We start from the raw sequence: 18,178 nt of genomic DNA, 5'->3' as shown, positions 1-18,178 counted from the left end.
CAAGGACCCCCAAAAATATATGAAATTGGCCACTGAGACCCCCATCTGAAAATGTGTTGTCTCAGGGACCCCACCTCCCAGAAGCAAAGATTTGAGTTAAAAACGTTCGCTCTGAAAGAGTATATATTCAAAAGCTTTGCACCACATGTTCATGATTTTTCTAAAATAGCAGACCTACAAGCTCTTAGCGCGCTATGAGCTTGTAGATCTGCTATTTTCCAATAGCTAAATTATAACATAATGTTTAAAACACCAAAAGGGGTTCCCGCCCAAAATGGGTTAATGAAATATTTATTTCCGTGTCGTGCCACTTTGGCCCATCCCATACGGGATTATATGACACATTTAACAAAGTACATTGAATACAACTGACACTACGGTCCTTCCTGTACATATTTGTACATTATTTGAACAAAAAAGAAAAATAAAATGAATAAAACAAGGCCATTTTACATGTAAATGGCCCTCCTCCTCATTGGCCAGGCCTTTTCAAGGAATGAGGCAAATGAAAAGGTGTACTTTTGAAATGGGTGTTTCTCAAAGCCCTCCAACCATATAAATTCATGGTTTGGACAATAAAAAACTAAATGCATTTAATTTACTACTACCATTCACCACCTAATCAAAACAAAGAATTCAGCTGCTCTGTTCTCCCAGAGCCCTAGCAAACTCGGTGGCTAGGCTAGCTAGTTTCTTGGGACATTTGTGGTCGTAGTGACTACATCTGTACATTCTTTCAGCGATTTTCTTAGTTTTAAGGGTAACTGTTGTAGAATTGCAATATTACACTCGAGGGTGTGGTTTAACGTGATTATTGCCACTTCAGTGATGCTTGCGGAACTCGACTCCGTCTCGTTCCTGACCGCATCCCTGTCGTGGCAATAATCACGTTAACACACACCCTCTCGTGTAATATTGCTTAAGTATATATCTGCAAATGTGTTGCATTCGCCTATTTTTTATTCCTCCATTCTCCTTACACGAAAAAAGGCAGCAGTTATGTTGATTAAGTGCAAATTTAAACTATCTAACAAGACTTTAGAAACACAAGTATAGAGAAGACAAACTAATCCCAGACCAGTCTGTGACAGCAGAACGACACCAAAGTCACTCATCGCTACAAAGACAAGAGTGGCATACTCTACAAACTTGGGGTGAATTTTATGACTTGCAATCCTTGGGTTTTAACTTTTAAGACGTCCTTTCAGAGTTAGCTACGGTCTGATCTGTTGGGTTTTAACTTTTAAGACGTCCTTTCAGAGTTAACTACGGTCTGATCTGTTGGGTTTTAACTTTTAAGACGTCCTTTCAGAGTTAGCTACGGTCTGATCTGTTGGGTTTTAACTTTTAAGACGTCCTTTCAGACGTCCTTTCAGACGTCCTTTCAGACGTCCTTTCAGACGTCCTTTCAGAGTGACCGGCTGATCTGTTTAGGCTTCCATGTTCTCCCATAATGACCTACAAGAATCCATTATATTAACTTTAACGCTGTTTCATTGGCGAGTCGTTGTAGCTCGGCGCAAAACGCTCAGAAAGGAAAACAAACAAAACAGCCGACCTACAAGCTTCGCAACGCCTTGGAGAGCTTGCAGATTGGTTATTTTAATATTTTTGGAACATTTTCTGAGTAGGGCGTTAAAGTGGTTTAAAAAGTAACAGTCAATTCCAGCCATCATTCACTCAGAGGATCTGATCTAAACGTGTAGCGGATGTCAACTCATTATCTGTCAAGAGTTAAAACTCATTCCGTGCCGCGCATACGCACATCGAATGGCGTTCCGTTGAAAGGGGATACCGGAGAACTCGCCACTCGTGAGACATGGCCAAAGCATTTCCGGGGGTCCCCAGCAGCCAAAAACGTTGAGGAGAACCCCTAGGTCTAGGGAAACTGCCCCCACCTGCGGTCGGTTAGTGGAAGCGAGGCTAAGGCTGTACGCAGAAAACGTCGACCAAGTCGTCACGGGCACAGAAAGAGGTTAAACTCATTGACCGCCGATGTCGAGATTCTCGTCGCAATTCGTTTCCGAGGGGTTTACGGTAGAGGGTGCTCTACCGCAGCTCTGTGAATGAGCCACGAAAAAAAAGAGTACATCCAGTACTTCACATAACTTTCATGGAGGTGTTTTTAAAAAATTGCCGATAGCGCAATGTTGAACTCTGCTGCTAATAAACAAAGCACTATGATTTACGTTCGGACACTGACGTCATGTCTACACCATAGTCACATATTTCAGCAGGTCACCAATTTCACCGTAACACCACCATGCTTGCTGAGTGAGTGAGTGAGTGGCCGAGATTCTGGGCATTGAAATTCAGCTACGGAAGACTGACGTCAATATCAGTAGAGGACGCAAATCCACAGGTTCATGTACTTTGTATGTGCATTATAATCCCCAAAAGGGGATATTAGATCGCCTCATATAAGAACCGTCTTTGAAAAATAAACATGTCATCCCGGCCGTTGCACTCATATGGATATTAAGAATCAACTGACTGAGAGAAAACACTATTGTTACTGCAACTGAATTAGTTACATTATCGCTAGAAGCAGACTGTATCATATATGAGTGACTGACGGTCATAAACGATACAGAGACACCTCCCCGACAATAATGCCGAGACAGCTTGTTTATTTTGGGCCACAATGCTTATATGAAACGATCTTAAGAGAAATGACTTCCGTGAACCAGTGGGAATCGAGGGGGACGAGCGAGTGACGTCAGGAGGACTTTGGCGCTCTATTGTAGCAGTGGAAGTGTGTTCAGGACAACAGGTGCATTGTGGGTAACGTGGTTCTTTCTCTTACCGCGCTGAAGTCCAGCAGGTCGCTGAGCTCCTTGTCCGTTCCCACGGCGGCCATTCTCTGCTGCGGCGGAGCCTGCTGCTTCCCGCAGCCGCCACCGGGGGGCTCCAGTCTCTGCAGCTTCCCGCACCCACCACCGGGGGGCTCCAGTCTCTGCTGCTGCTGCTTCCCCCAGCCACCTGCAGGGGGCTCCAGTCTCTGCTGCTGCTGCTTCCCCCACCCACCGGCAGCAGGGGGCTCCAGTCTCTGCTGCTTCCCACACCCACCACCAGGGGGCTCCAGTCTCACTGCGTCAGCACCAGAACCAGGATGATCCCGCCTCACTGCGTGACTGCAAGAAGGACAACACTTTTAACTTTCTACTAAAATGTCTTCTAAATCCTCACAGTTTTCTGAAAAACCTTGTTTCTAATGTCAATTCAATGGAACTTTATTGGCATGAGAAAACATGATGTTTCTATATCAACATGTCTATAGAGCGTTGCAGTCCCGCCCCCTACCAGGGCCCAGGAAATGATTCTCCGTTCATTTTCCTCATAGACATTTTTAAAAATATTTGTATTTAAAGACGTTTACGCCGCGGACAAAGCCAACTCTTGCCGTGACAAATCATGACAACAAACACAATTTTTCGGGCCAAACAAAGAATTAGAAAAAAACGGCAGGTTACAACAGTTTTTTGGTTTGTTTTTCTTCTATGTAATTATTTGTTTTGTCCAAAATATTGTGTGTGTGTGTTGTCATGATTTGTCACGACTCGAGTTGGCTTCGTACGACGCTTATAAGGTCTTTAACCCATTCTGACCTGAGATCAGATTCATACGAGGTTTCCGCCGGACACACACTGGTCTGATGAACCCATTCTGACCTGAGATCAGATTAAAAAAATGTCATTCGCTCTTCTAAAGCATGACATGACGCTAACACCAAAATGGGTGCCCGGTCAGTGGGTTAAATAAATACGTATTGAAATGTCTATGAGGAAAATGCATTGTGATTCATTTCCTGGGCCTGGCGTCGTCATGAAAGGGGGCGGGGCTGACTGCGACGCTCTATATCAGTGGTGCTCAAAGGTTTTCATGTCAAGGACCTCCAAAATTAGCCCATATGTGAATCTTTTTGATAACAGAGATAGTCACGTCATGCGGCAAGACTGACTGTTCAGGAGAGGAGAAAAACTGATTTTTATTGGGGGGGTTTTTTAATCCAAATTGAGTTAATATCACAGGCAGACTCTTCACATACTAGAGCATGTCTGAAATAAACGTCAGAGCTGAAATCGACATGTAAATATGAAACTAAATGCTTAAACATGTAGCTAGGTGTAATGTTAGAGCCCACAGAAGACATGTAAATATTGAAATAAATGCTTAAACATGTAGCTAGGTGTAATGTTAGAGTCCACAGAAGACATGTAAATATTGAAATAAATGCTTAAACATGTAGCTAGGTGTAATGTTAGAGTCCACAGAATACATGTAAATATTGAAATAAATGCTTAAACATGTAGCTAGGTGTAATGTTAGAGACCACAGAAGACATGTAAATATTGAAATAAATGCTTAAACATGTAGCTAGGTGTAATGTTAGAGTCCACATTGAAATAAATGCTTAAACATGTAGCTAGGTGTAATGTTAGAGTCCACAGAAGACATGTAAATATTGAAATAAATGCTTAAACATGTAGCTAGGTGTAATGTTAGAGTCCACAGAAGACATGTAAATATTGAAATAAATGCTTAAACATGTAGCTATAGGTGTAATGTTGGAGTCCACAGAATACATGTAAATATTGAAATAAATGCTTAAACATGTAGCTATAGGTGTAATGTTAGAGACCACAGAAGACATGTAAATATTGAAATAAATGCTTAAACATGTAGCTATAGGTGTAATGTTAGAGACCACAGAAGACATGTAAATATGAAATAAATGCTTAAACATGTAGCTATAGGTGTAATGTTAGAGACCACAGAAGACATGTAAATATGAAATAAATGCTTAAACATGTAGCTATAGGTGTAATGTTAGAGACCACAGAAGACATGTAAATATGAAATAAATGCTTAAACATGTAGCTAGGTGTAATGTTAGAGACCACAGAAGTGAACCTTTTCTAGCCTGTTTTCTCAACTCGCCGTTTCTCTGCAAGACATTATAATCTCCAAAACTGGTGGGTCAAACTGAACAACCAATATGTCAATTTGAAGCTATGATTCCCTGCTTTCATAATGGGAATCATATAGACGAAAATTCAAAAACATCCAATGGCAGGTCCATCAGTCAAATCCACCAGGCCGAAGGCATTGGGACAGAGTATGTTTTATTGTCTCCACCAGGCCGAAGGCATGGGGAGAGAGTATGTTTTATTGTCTCCACCAGGCCGAAGGCATGGGGAGAGAGTATGTTGTATTGTCTCCACCAAGCCGAAGGCATGGGGAGAGAGTATGTTGTATTGTCTCCACCAGGCCGAAGGCATGGGGAGAGAGTATGTTGTATTGTCTCCACCAGGCCATAGGCATGGGGAGAGAGTATGTTTTATTGTCTCCACCAGGCCGAAGGCATGGGGAGAGAGTATGTTGTATTGTCTCCACCAGGCTGAAGGCATGGGGAGAGAGTATGTTGTATTGTCTCCACCAGGCCGAAGGCATGGGGAGAGAGTATGTTTTATTGTCTCCACCAGGCCGAAGGCATGGGGAGAGAGTATGTTGTATTGTCTCCACCAGGCCATAGGCATGGGGAGAGAGTATGTTTTATTGTCTCCACCAGGCCGAAGGCATGGGGAGAGAGTATGTTTTATTGTCTCCACCAGGCCGAAGGCATGGGGAGAGAGTATGTTTTATTGTCTCCACCAGGCCGAAGGCATGGGGAGAGAGTATGTTTTATTGTCTCCACCAGGCTGAAGGCATGGGGAGAGAGTATGTTGTATTGTCTCCACCAGGCCGAAGGCATGGGGAGAGAGTATGTTTTATTGTCTCCACCAGGCTGAAGGCATGGGGAGAGAGTATGTTGTATTGTCTCCACCAGGCCATAGGCATGGGGAGAGAGTATGTTTTATTGTCTCCACCAGGCCGAAGGCATGGGGAGAGAGAGTATGTTTTATTGTCTCCACCAGGCCGAAGGCATGAGGAGTGAGTATGTTTTATTGTCTCCACCAGGCCGAAGGCATGGGGAGAGAGTATGTTTTATTGTCTCCACCAGGCTGAAGGCATGGGGAGAGAGTATGTTGTATTGTCTCCACCAGGCCATAGGCATGGGGAGAGAGTATGTTTTATTGTCTCCACCAGGCCGAAGGCATGGGGAGAGAGTATGTTTTGTTGTCTCCACCAGGCCATAGGCATGGGGAGAGAGTATGTTTTATTGTCTCCACCAAGCCGAAGGCATGGGGAGAGAGTATGTTTTATTGTCTCCACCAAGCCGAAGGCATGGGGAGAGAGTATGTTTTATTGTCTCCACCAGGCCGAAGGCATGGGGAGAGAGTATGTTTTATTGTCTCCACCAGGCCGAAGGCATGGGGAGAGAGTATGTTGTATTGTCTCCACCAGGCCGAAGGCATGGGGAGAGAGTATGTTGTATTGTCTCCACCAAGCCGAAGGCATTGGGACAGAGTATGTTTTATTGTCTCCACCAGGCCGAAGGCATGGGGAGAGAGTATGTTTTATTGTCTCCACCAGGCCGAAGGCATGGGGAGAGAGTATGTTGTATTGTCTCCACCAGGCCGAAGGCATGGGGAGAGAGTATGTTGTATTGTCTCCACCAGGCCGAAGGCATGGGGAGAGAGTATGTTTTATTGTCTCCACCAGGCCGAAGGCATGGGGAGAGAGTATGTTGTATTGTCTCCACCAGGCCATAGGCATGGGGAGAGAGTATGTTTTATTGTCTCCACCAGGCCGAAGGCATGGGGAGAGAGTATGTTGTATTGTCTCCACCAGGCCGAAGGCATGGGGAGAGAGTATGTTTTATTGTCTCCACCAGGCCGAAGGCATGGGGAGAGAGTATGTTGTATTGTCTCCACCAGGCCGAAGGCATGGGGAGAGAGTATGTTGTATTGTCTCCACCAGGCCGAAGGCATGGGGAGAGAGTATGTTTTATTGTCTCCACCAGGCTGAAGGCATGGGGAGAGTATGTTGTATTGTCTCCACCAGGCCGAAGGCATGGGGAGAGAGTATGTTTTATTGTCTCCACCAGGCCATAGGCATGGGGAGAGAGAGTATGTTGTATTGTCTCCACCAGGCCGAAGGCATGGGGAGAGAGTATGTTTTATTGTCTCCACCAGGCCGAAGGCATGGGGAGAGAGTATGTTGTATTGTCTCCACCAGGCTGAAGGCATGGGGAGAGAGAGTATGTTGTATTGTCTCCACCAGGCCGAAGGCATGGGGAGAGAGTATGTTTTATTGTCTCCACCAGGCCGAAGGCATGGGGAGAGAGTATGTTTTTATACATTTTTGTGAAAATTAATGGGAAAATCTCTTCCGCTTGTCGTCAGCAAAGGGGGCGGGACTATAATAGCAGGAGGAGGTGGTCGGCCAATCGGAGGCAGGCAGGGGGCGCGCGCACACACACACACACACACGATCTTTGTCATTTACATGCTTCAGTAGTGGATTACGTAAGTGTAAATGGGAGAAGAGGAGGTCCTAAGTGGCATGATTTCTGGGTTAATTAAATGACAGTGAAAGTATTTTTCCTCACCCCCCCACCAGCCGTCAGCACGTCCCCCTAGGGGGGTGGGGGGCGTTTGGAGGATATCCCCCCTGAGAGCCGCCATAACCAGCCTAGAATCAATCAATGGACGGTCAACTATAGACCAACAGCTGATGACTGACAGATAATGACCGTCCCCAGAGAGGATGTTGTTGACACGTCTTGGACACACATTTACAACAAGAAGGAGGTCCGATAAACGCTTGCTGTGGGCTGGGGAAGCTGCGGTAAGCAGAGGTTAAAATAGGGTGCGTTTTGCATCCCAAAAATGCAGTTTATAGTTTAACCCATTTATGCCTGACAATGCCTTTTTAAAATGTATTTTTTTCTGAAAGACCTCATGTTTCCGTATCAGTGGTTCTCAATATTCCATGTCAAGGACCCCAAACATGATATGTAATTGGCCGCCGACCCCCACCCCCCCCATCTGAAAATGTGTTGTCCCAGGGACCTCCCCTAGAAGCAAAGATTTGAGTTAAACATGTTCGCTCTTAAAGAATATATATTCAAAGATCTGCACTACATTTTCCCGAATTTTTCAAAAATATGAGCTTGTAGATCTGCTATTTTTCAATAGCTAAATTATAACAAACACCAAAAGGGGTTCCCGCCCCAAAATGGTTTAAGGGACGCAATACAACAACGACCTCTGCATCCACGGAATGCACTACTGTACTAAAAATAAATACATATTATAGCCAAAGTAATATGAAATATGTAGAGCATTATTTGTTTATTCTAGTTTTTTTATTTTGCTAGCTTTAGTTATAATAATCATTTCTTATTCCGTTTTGGCATCACTGCACTGGCTTCCGGTTGTTTTTAGGATTGATTTTAAAATTATTTTACTTGTCTATAAAGCTCTCAATGGTCTCGCACCTTCCTACCTACATGACTGCCTGCCTAAATATGTCCCAAACCGCCCCCTAAGGTCTTCCACTGCTGGCCTGCTCGCTTTGCTAAAAAAATGGCAACTAAAAAATACGGGGAAGCAGCTTTTTGCTTCTACGGGCCGTCGGCATGGAACAAGCTCCCTCTGTACCTTCGTCAGGCAGCCTCTGTAGACATTTTTAAAGCTCAGCTCAAGACCCACTTCTACAACATTGCTTTTAATTGATCTTTTAGTTGTTTTTATTTTAGTTTTTGTTATTCATGTCCTCACTGTATTGCATTACTGTCGTTGCCTTGCTTTTCTTTTATTCTCCATTGTTCTGTAAAGCACTTTGAGCTGCATTTCATGTCATGAAAGGTGCTATACAAATAAAGTTTTATTATTATTATTATTATTCTACATGAATATAACCACATTATAACCATATACAATTAAATGGGAGTTGTAAAAACAACAAAATAAGTGGGACTCATAAACTGAAACTTCCTTTAGTTTTAGTCACCTGGAATGTTTTAGTGTTTTAGTCGACCGAATGTCATGTGATTTTAGTCGACTAAATCTAGTTGATTTAGTCGACGAAAATGTATTTTGGTGGGCCTTGATGCCGTTGTAATGAAAGACGTTACACTTGCTGAAAATAGCAGATCTACAAGCTTGCGACACGTTGTGAGCTTGTAGACCTGCTATTTTCAGCATGCAACCAAGTGTAAAATGACTTATACTGGATCTCTTGCCCACTAGTCCCTTCCTAACATTTTAATCTAGTTTTTATTTGTTGACGAAATTGTCAGTATATTTAGTCATCATAGCTTAGTATTCATTTAGCTTACATGTAGTTTTCGTCATTGAAAAAAGGTAGTCGACGAACATTTTTCATCTTAGTTTTTAGTCGACAAAAAAACAACACTGGTCCCAGTTGGTCCCCAGCTAAATGATGGAGAGTTGGTAACTAAATGGACCCCTTTATTAGATCTTTAACTGTTGAGAGCGTCATGTTATGTAGACAGCACTATAATTGTATTGTATATAGTCATAGCACGCCATAGTACATATGTATAGCATAGTAGTAAATATGTATAGTTTCATTATATAGATATTCCACTGTTACTTTCTTAGCTTACGCATGTTTCATGATAAATGCTTTTATGTGATGTATTCCCATGCTTTTGTTCTTGCTTAAATGTAAGTCGCTCTGGATTAAGAGCGTCTGCTAAATGCCTAAATTGTAGCGTAAAATAAAACCTTCAGCCTTTGTAGGGAATTCCAGAATTGTTGCTCCGCGTGCTTGCGCGCGCACGTGTGTGTGTGCGTGTGTGTGCGTGTGTGCCACTGCGTCAACAGGCCATCATTGAGGACTTTCCCTGCTAAAGCCACATCTTAACAGGTGCCTGTCTTGAATGACGACCTATGGTTAAACCACAACGCCACACTGGTACTTCTTCTCTCTGCCCTCAGCTCAGCTGGAGATGCCTGGCTTACTTGGTTATAGTCTCCTCTAAGTCACAACATTATAACTTACTGGGTTATAGTCTCCTCTGACTCACAACATTATAAACCTGCTTTAGCCTCTCCTTAACCCATTTGGACCCGAGACCAGATTTAAGAATTTTTTTCAGATTTCTGAAAACCCTATGTTTCTACGTCAGTGGTGCTCAACCTTTTGACTCCCAATGGGCCCCCATCTGTAGCGTCTCAAACTATAGGATCATAGAATGCAGAGAGACAGTAAACTATAGGATCATAGAATGCAGAGAGACAGTAAACTATAGGATCATAGAATGCAGAGAGACAGTAAACTATAGGATCATAGAATGCAGAGAGACAGTGTAGCGTCTCAGTAAACTATAGGATCATAGAATGCAGAGAGACAGTGTAGTGTCTCAGTAAACTATAGGATCATAGAATGCAGAGAGACAGTAAACTGTAGGATCATATAATGCAGAGAGACAGTGTAGCGTCTCAGTAAACTATAGGATCATAGAATGCATAGAGACAGTGTAGCGTCTCAGTAAACTATAGGATCATAGAATGCAGAGAGACAGTGTAGTGTCTCAGTAAACTATAGGATCATAGAATGCAGAGAGACAGTGTAGCGTCTCAGTAAACTATAGGATCATAGAATGCAGAGACAGTGTAGTGTCTCAGTAAACTATATGATCATAGAATACAGAGAGACAGTAAACTATAGGATCATAGAATGCAGAGAGACAGTGTAGCGTCTCAGTAAACTATAGGATCATAGAATGCAGAGAGACAGTAAACTATATGATCATAGAATGCAGAGAGACAGTGTAGTGTCTCAGTAAACTATATGATCATAGAATGCAGAGAGACAGTAAACTATAGGATCATAGAATGCAGAGAGACAGTAAACTATAGGATCATAGAATGCAGAGAGACAGTAAACTATAGGATCATATAATGCAGAGAGACAGTGTAGCGTCTCAGTAAACTATAGGATCATAGAATGCAGAGAGACAGTAAACTATATGATCATAGAATGCAGAGAGACAGTATAACTATAGGATCATAGAATGCAGAGAGACAGTGTAGCGTCTCAGTAAACTATAGGATCATAGAATGCAGAGAGACAGTACACTATAGGATCATAGAATGCAGAGAGACAGTGTAGCGTCTCAGTAAACTATAGGATCATAGAATGCAGAGAGACAGTGTAGTGTCTCAGTAAACTATAGGATCATAGAATACAGAGAGACAGTGTAGCGTCTCAGTAAACTATAGGATCATAGAATACAGAGAGACAGTACACTATAGGATCATAGAATGCAGAGAGACAGTAAACTATAGGATCATAGAATGCAGAGAGACAGTGTAGTGTCTCAGTAAACTATAGGATCATATAATGCAGAGAGACAGTAAACTATAGGATCATAGAATGCAGAGAGACAGTGTAGTGTCTCAGTAAACTATAGGATCATATAATGCAGAGAGACAGTGTAGCGTCTCAGTAAACTATAGGATCATAGAATGCAGAGAGACAGTGTAGCGTCTCAGTAAACTATAGGATCATAGAATACAGAGAGACAGTAAACTATAGGATCATAGAATGCAGAGAGACAGTAAACTATATGATCATAGAATGCAGAGAGACAGTAAACTATAGGATCATAGAATGCAGAGAGACAGTAAACTATATGATCATAGAATGCAGAGAGACAGTGTAGCGTCTCAGTAAACTATAGGATCATAGAATACAGAGAGACAGTGTAGCGTCTCAGTAAACTATAGGATCATAGAATGCAGAGACAGTAAACTATATGATCATAGAATGCAGAGAGACAGTAAACTATAGGATCATAGAATGCAGAGAGACAGTGTAGCGTCTCAGTAAACTATAGGATCATAGAATGCAGAGAGACAGTGTAGTGTCTCAGTAAACTATAGGATCATAGAATACAGAGAGACAGTGTAGCGTCTCAGTAAACTATAGGATCATAGAATGCAGAGAGACAGTGTAGCGTCTCAGTAAACTATAGGATCATAGAATGCAGAGAGACAGTAAACTATAGGATCATAGAATGCAGAGAGACAGTAAACTATAGGATCATAGAATGCAGAGAGACAGTAAACTATATGATCATAGAATGCAGAGAGACAGTGTAGCGTCTCAGTAAACTATAGGATCATAGAATACAGAGAGACAGTGTAGCGTCTCAGTAAACTATAGGATCATAGAATGCAGAGAGACAGTAAACTATATGATCATAGAATGCAGAGAGACAGTAAACTATAGGATCATAGAATGCAGAGAGACAGTGTAGCGTCTCAGTAAACTATAGGATCATAGAATGCAGAGAGACAGTGTAGTGTCTCAGTAAACTATAGGATCATAGAATACAGAGACAGTGTAGCGTCTCAGTAAACTATAGGATCATAGAATGCAGAGAGACAGTGTAGCGTCTCAGTAAACTATAGGATCATAGAATGCAGAGAGACAGTAAACTATAGGATCATAGAATGCAGAGAGACAGTAAACTATAGGATCATAGAATGCAGAGAGACAGTGTAGCGTCTCAGTAAACCAGTAAACCAACTACTCTAATACTATGTAACAACTTTCTTATTATATGTGTATTTATGTGTATCGTGTCTGAGTGAGTGTGCACTATTACATTACCCCAAAAAGGTGTGTAAATACGTCATAAATACCTGTTCATTTTGCCTCACACTGCTGCTAGCACGCCAATTAGCCACACGGTTTAAAAACTAAACTTGCAGTTAATTTCCACGACGCATGGCTTATAAAGAGCTCTTGGGAAGCCCTAATAATCCTGACCTGGATGGTAGTCGAGAAAAAAACAACAAAACACAAAATACAAGTAAAGCCAAAAGGTTTGAGTTGAATTGATTTGTCCAGGAAAACGCATGCCTCAGTACTAGTAGCTATTAGCGCACGCGCACGCACGCGCACACACACACACACACACACACACATACATACAGATATCAGTTTTAAGTTTTGTCACCCTGTGCACATTAAAAGTGAGGAGTCTGCACCAGATATACAGCTAGATAGCTATAAACACAGTACGAGATCACAATACTGGTATATCGGCTAACACAGAAATTGTGGTATCGGGAACGATAAAAGTGCATCGGGACATCCCTACTTTTAACCCTTTTTGGGCGGGAACCCCTTTTGGTGTTTTAAACATTATGTTATAATTTAGCTATTGAAAAATAGCAGATCTACAAGCTCATAGTACGAGCTTGTAGGTCTGATTTATATATTTTTTTAATCATGAAAATATTTATTTCAGAAAACTGGAGGATTTATCCACTAAATCTCATCTCATCTCAGATCCAAATGTTTTCACTACATTTATTTTTTTAACTTTAGTTACTAGAGTTTGTAGATTTTGATTATGACCGTATTACAAAACATAATTATACATTAACCCATTTTGAGCGGGAACCTTTTTTTTGTGGTTACATGCATTATGTTATAATTTAGCTATTGAGAAATAGCAGATCTACAGATCTACAGAACTTGTAGGTCTGCTATTTTTGAAATATCATTAAAATGTGCCTCAAATCTTTCAGAGAATTGTCGCTATACAAGAGCTATACAGTTTAGTCGCGCTGTGAGCTTGTAGATCTGCCACTTTCAAATGGCCTAAATGTATATAGGGCTGAAGTGTGGTTGACCCGATCTGAACGGGAACCCCTTCTGGTGTTTTAAGCATTATGTCATACTTTAGCTGTTGAAAAATCGCAGATCTACAAGCTATTTTTTGGAAGAAAATCGTGAAAATGTGCCGCGAATGTTTGGAAATATATTTATATCACAGTGAACGTTTTTAACCCATTTTGGGCGCGAACCCCTTTTTGTGTTTTAAACATATTATGTTATAATTTTTGCTATTGAAAAAAATAGCAGACCGCGCGCTATGAGCTTGTAGGTCTGCTATTTTTTTTTTAAATTGAGCACCACTAATACAGAAACATGTATGTCAGAAAACTGTCAGAATTTAGAAGATTTATTTATTTATTTCGACATCAAGCCTAAATGGGTTAACTCAAGTCTTTGCTTCTGGGAGGGGGTCCCTGGGGGGGGGGGGGGTCCCTGGGGGGGTCCCTGGAACTACATATTTTCAGATGGGGGTCCGCGCCCCGGATAATTCGGGGCGGGGGGGTGGGGGTCCTTAAAAATTGAACACCACTGACATAGACTCAGAAACATAAGGTTTTTCAGAAAACTGTTGGGATTTAAAACGAAGCAATTTTTTTACAACGTAACAAAAAAAGTACAACGTTTGCCTCTGAGATGCAGTGGAGTAGAAGTACTGAAGATTGGAAATACTACAGTAAAGTTAAAAAGGTAAAATACCTTAAAATTGTACAGCACTTATAAGCAGGCTAAATGTACTTAAGTTACCTTCCTCCCCCGCTACTGGGGTGTGTGTGTACGTGTGTGTGTGTACGTGCGCGTGCGGGGTTTGTGGTGCGCGTGCAGGAGTTTGTGTGCGTGCATGTGTGTGTGTGTGCGTATGTGAGCTTGCCTCGCCTCTCATTGAGCCGAGGTCAAAATGGGGGAGAAGAGAAGTGCTTCTAAGCCCCTCCTAACAAATGGAAGTTAACCCCCCCCCCCCCCCCCCCCCCCGCCACACACACACACACACACCACCACCAAGTCGGCCTGCCTTCCCTTCCCTTCTCTTCTCTTTATACCGATTGGACAGAAATCTGCTTTTTTTTTTCCCCGTCACAGACAAAACAAAAGAACAATTCCTATGACAGAAGTTTATCCGTGACTGCTCAATGGGGCACACACACACACACACGCCAGTCAGTGGTGTGTGTGTGTGTGTGTGTGTGTGTGTGTGTGTGTGTGTGTGTGTGTGTGTGTGTGTGTGTGTGTGTGTGTGTGTGTTGTGTGTGTGTGTTTTGTTTAAAGGGAACCTAAAATACCTGTTGCCTGATCTCTCTCTCTCTCTCTCTCTCTCTCTGGAGGAGGATAATGGAGTCAGTCGCTACTAGAGACGTATTTTATCGACTCTAGGATTGAAAATGTCAGAATCGAAGGAAAAAAATGCTTCTATAGGAGAGTCTAAATATTAGACTTCTCCTCTCTCTCTCTCCTCTGATGAACACAGACCCCATCCGTCCCTCGGTCGTTTTTAGAAACAGCGACTAAACTTAAGTTTCAACTTTGACAGCAAGTTAGTGGGGTGTTGAGGTTCCAGACCGTGGACCTTTATTATTTATTATCAAACACACACATTTATAATCTCTCTCTCTCTTTCTCTCTCTCTCTCTCTCACTGCTTTTAACATTACGGTGGCTGTAATAACTAAATAATAACAACAATGGTATGTAGAATATCATATTATTAACCCATTTAGGCCTGACGTCAAAATAAATAAAAATGTTCGCTCTGAAAGAATATATATTATTCAAAGATTTGTGCCACATTTTTTACGATTTTTCAAAATAGCTATTAAAGTATAACATAATGCTTAGTTAAAACACCAAAAGGGGTCCCCGCCCAGAATGGGATGATAACAAAAACAATGGTATATATAATATTATATTATTAAACTCAAGTCAAGTTCATTTGTAGTTTTTTTTTTTGGGATGTTTTAAAAAGAGAGGATTTACAATTAGCCTAAGATTTAGACTCTGGTCTCCTAGATGTATTTGCATCTTATCTATTTCTGACATTTGATGTATTTTTTTACCAGAGTCTAAAATCTTAGGCTTGGGGGGGAAATTATTTATTACACTATAGCAGCAACTTAACCAACCAAAAGTGAAGCAGTCTAAATCTATAATAAATATTATAGTAATGATTTCAGCTCAACAGATTATTAATTATTATCATTATGCAATCATTACGTGTGGATAACAACAGGTGTCTACGAATGTTTAGAATTACACAAGAATGCACGTCTTGTTTCTACGCCATGCCCCACACACACACACACACAGTCACACACACACACACACACACACACACACACACACGTCAAGGCATCTGTGTACATTTGCAGAAAGTATGCTAGACATGTCATAATGATCCTGTTAGAACTCATTAACAACTCCAGTCACTCATAAATGATAAACATGCAGTGATAATGTTATTATGGAGGCATTTTAAACGACACGAGCGCGCGCGCGCGCACACACACACACACACACACACACACACACACATTTTTAACAGCTTTTCAACAAAAATACACATGTTGGCCTACTAGTGAAACTATACAGCTTTAAACTAGGCCGGACACACGCACGCGCGCACACACACAGAGTCACACACAACTTGAAACACATTCGCCACACACACACACACACACTCTCTCTCTCACACACACACTCACACACTCACTCACACACACACACACACACACACACCAAAAGAAAGTTGAAATAACTAAACGCGAATTAAGACAATAAAACCCCCGTCACGTCACGGACTCCTAAACTACAACACACACATGCAACAAAAACAAAACAAACACTTATTAAACAACACTCTCCATAATAACAGACTCCACTTATTAAACAACATATTATTCTCCATAATAACAGGCATGTTTTACAAAGTCTAAAGCAGCAACAACAACAACAACGTAATGTTTCTAGGGGTTTACCTGGAGGAGAACACCGTGTCATCCGCGGAGTTGGACCCGAAGAAAACACACCCGAAAAACAACCAAGTTCTGATGGAGGATTTACCAAGGAGAGAGAAAAAAACCTCTCTCTCTCTCTCTGTGTGTCTCTATGTCTCTCTCCCTCCGGACCTGATGAGAAGGAATGGATACAATATATCCACCAGAACAGAACGTCGCCCCCCCCTCTCTCTCTCTCTCTCTCTCCAAAAAATAAAGCCAACAACTCGATACAATGTTTCACCGCCGAGCAGGCGACAACAACAACAACACCAACATTACAATAACAATAACTCCGTTTGTTCTTCTCGCTGTTGTTTACAAATGGCTACAAATGTAACCATTTGCTTTTCCTCCTCGCAGAAGAAGACATGTTTTTTTCTCTCTCTCTCTCTCTCTCTCTCTTCTCTTCAACAGAACAGCCTCCACATTGTCGCTGCTTCTTTCCAAAAACCGACCGTGTGTGTGTGTGTGTGTGTGTGTGTGTGTGTGTGTGTATCCCTCCGCCGGCCGGACCACCACCACCAGCAGGGCGACTCCAAGTAGAAACCCAGCCCAGGCGCAGGCTGCTAAAACACGGCCTCACAGCGCTAGCAGAGCCGGGGATAGGTCGGACCTCCGTCCCTCCGCGGGTTCAACTCACGTCCCTCCCTGAGTCCCCACCGAGAAAAGAGAGCTCGTTTCGGGGAGGGCAGCGGGCTGTCGACGGACGGTGGAGCCCCGGACGGGCGGGCGGGCGGGGGTCGAGATTCGAGAAACAACACAACAACGCCGGGGCAACGTGAGTCCAAGCAGCCCGGGTCCGGTGGCCTGAGCCTGGGCTTGGCGGTGCGGTGCGGTGCGGTGCGGAGCGGAGCTACTGCTGCTAGCATACAGTCTGCTCTACACGCAGGCAGGAGGGAGGGTGGGGGGGTTGCCAGGTTGTGGGACAGACAACACGCAAAGCCAGGTCTGTGAACTGAAAACAAGCCTAAAACTAGAGAACACTGTCCCATCAAGAATCAACATTCATTCATGTATTTATTTATGTATTATGTATTAATCACCCCAAGGGGGCCCTTGGCTCTCAGGGGCCCTTCAGGGAAATTGGACCACTGGGTTTGAGGCCCTGAAAAGTGAAAACAGCTCTTGGGGACCTTCACCATTGATTTTGTTACATTGTGGTCAAACATTATGATGAAAACACAAACATTTCGCACAAACACGCCCCAATTTTTTTTGAAAAGTGACATTTGTTTAATTAATAATCACCCCCCCCCCCCCCCCAAAAAAAAAAACACACCCATGTGAACTGAGTGGTGCGAACTCAGCAACCCCCACCCCTCATCTCTCTCTCTCTCCTCTCTCTCTCTCTCTCTCTCTCTCTCTCTCTCTCTCTCTCTCTCTCTCTCTCTCTCTCTCTCTCTCTCTCTCTCTCTCTCTCTCTCTCTCTCTCTCTCTCTCTCTCTCTCTCTCTTCTCTCTCTCTCTCTCTCTCTCCCTCTCTGACTTTAAATCTCTCGTCTTTAAATGTTCTGATGAATTGAACATGGAAGACCAGGACGTAAACAAGTCTTAGAACTTGAACCCATTCTACAAAAACTGGTAATACAATGTCCAATCAATCAATCAATCAATCAATCAATCAATCAGTATAAACCAG

The 18,178-nt window shown here is 42.5% G+C and overlaps 1 pseudogene across 1 annotated transcript in view; it reads right to left on the bottom strand.

Moving 5' to 3' along the window:
- The window catches only part of LOC310870666 (transcription factor 12-like), an 84,696-nt pseudogene extending 67,313 nt beyond the window's left edge, over positions 1-17,383 (bottom strand). The window contains exons 1-3 of the transcript XR_014571078.1: positions 16,520-17,383; positions 12,570-12,696; positions 2,807-3,134 (exon numbers count right to left, since the gene is read on the bottom strand). The product of XR_014571078.1 is annotated as a transcription factor 12-like (transcript). The remainder of the gene's footprint in view (positions 1-2,806; positions 3,135-12,569; positions 12,697-16,519) is intronic.
- Between the last annotated feature and the right edge of the window lie 795 nt (positions 17,384-18,178).

Source organism: Protomyctophum parallelum (genome assembly GCF_964188405.1).
Source record: "Protomyctophum parallelum genome assembly, chromosome: 14".
Taxonomy (NCBI): Eukaryota; Metazoa; Chordata; class Actinopteri; order Myctophiformes; family Myctophidae; genus Protomyctophum; species Protomyctophum parallelum.
The sequence above is the reverse complement of the archived record's forward strand: the minus strand, read 5'-3'. Positions and strand labels throughout refer to the sequence as shown.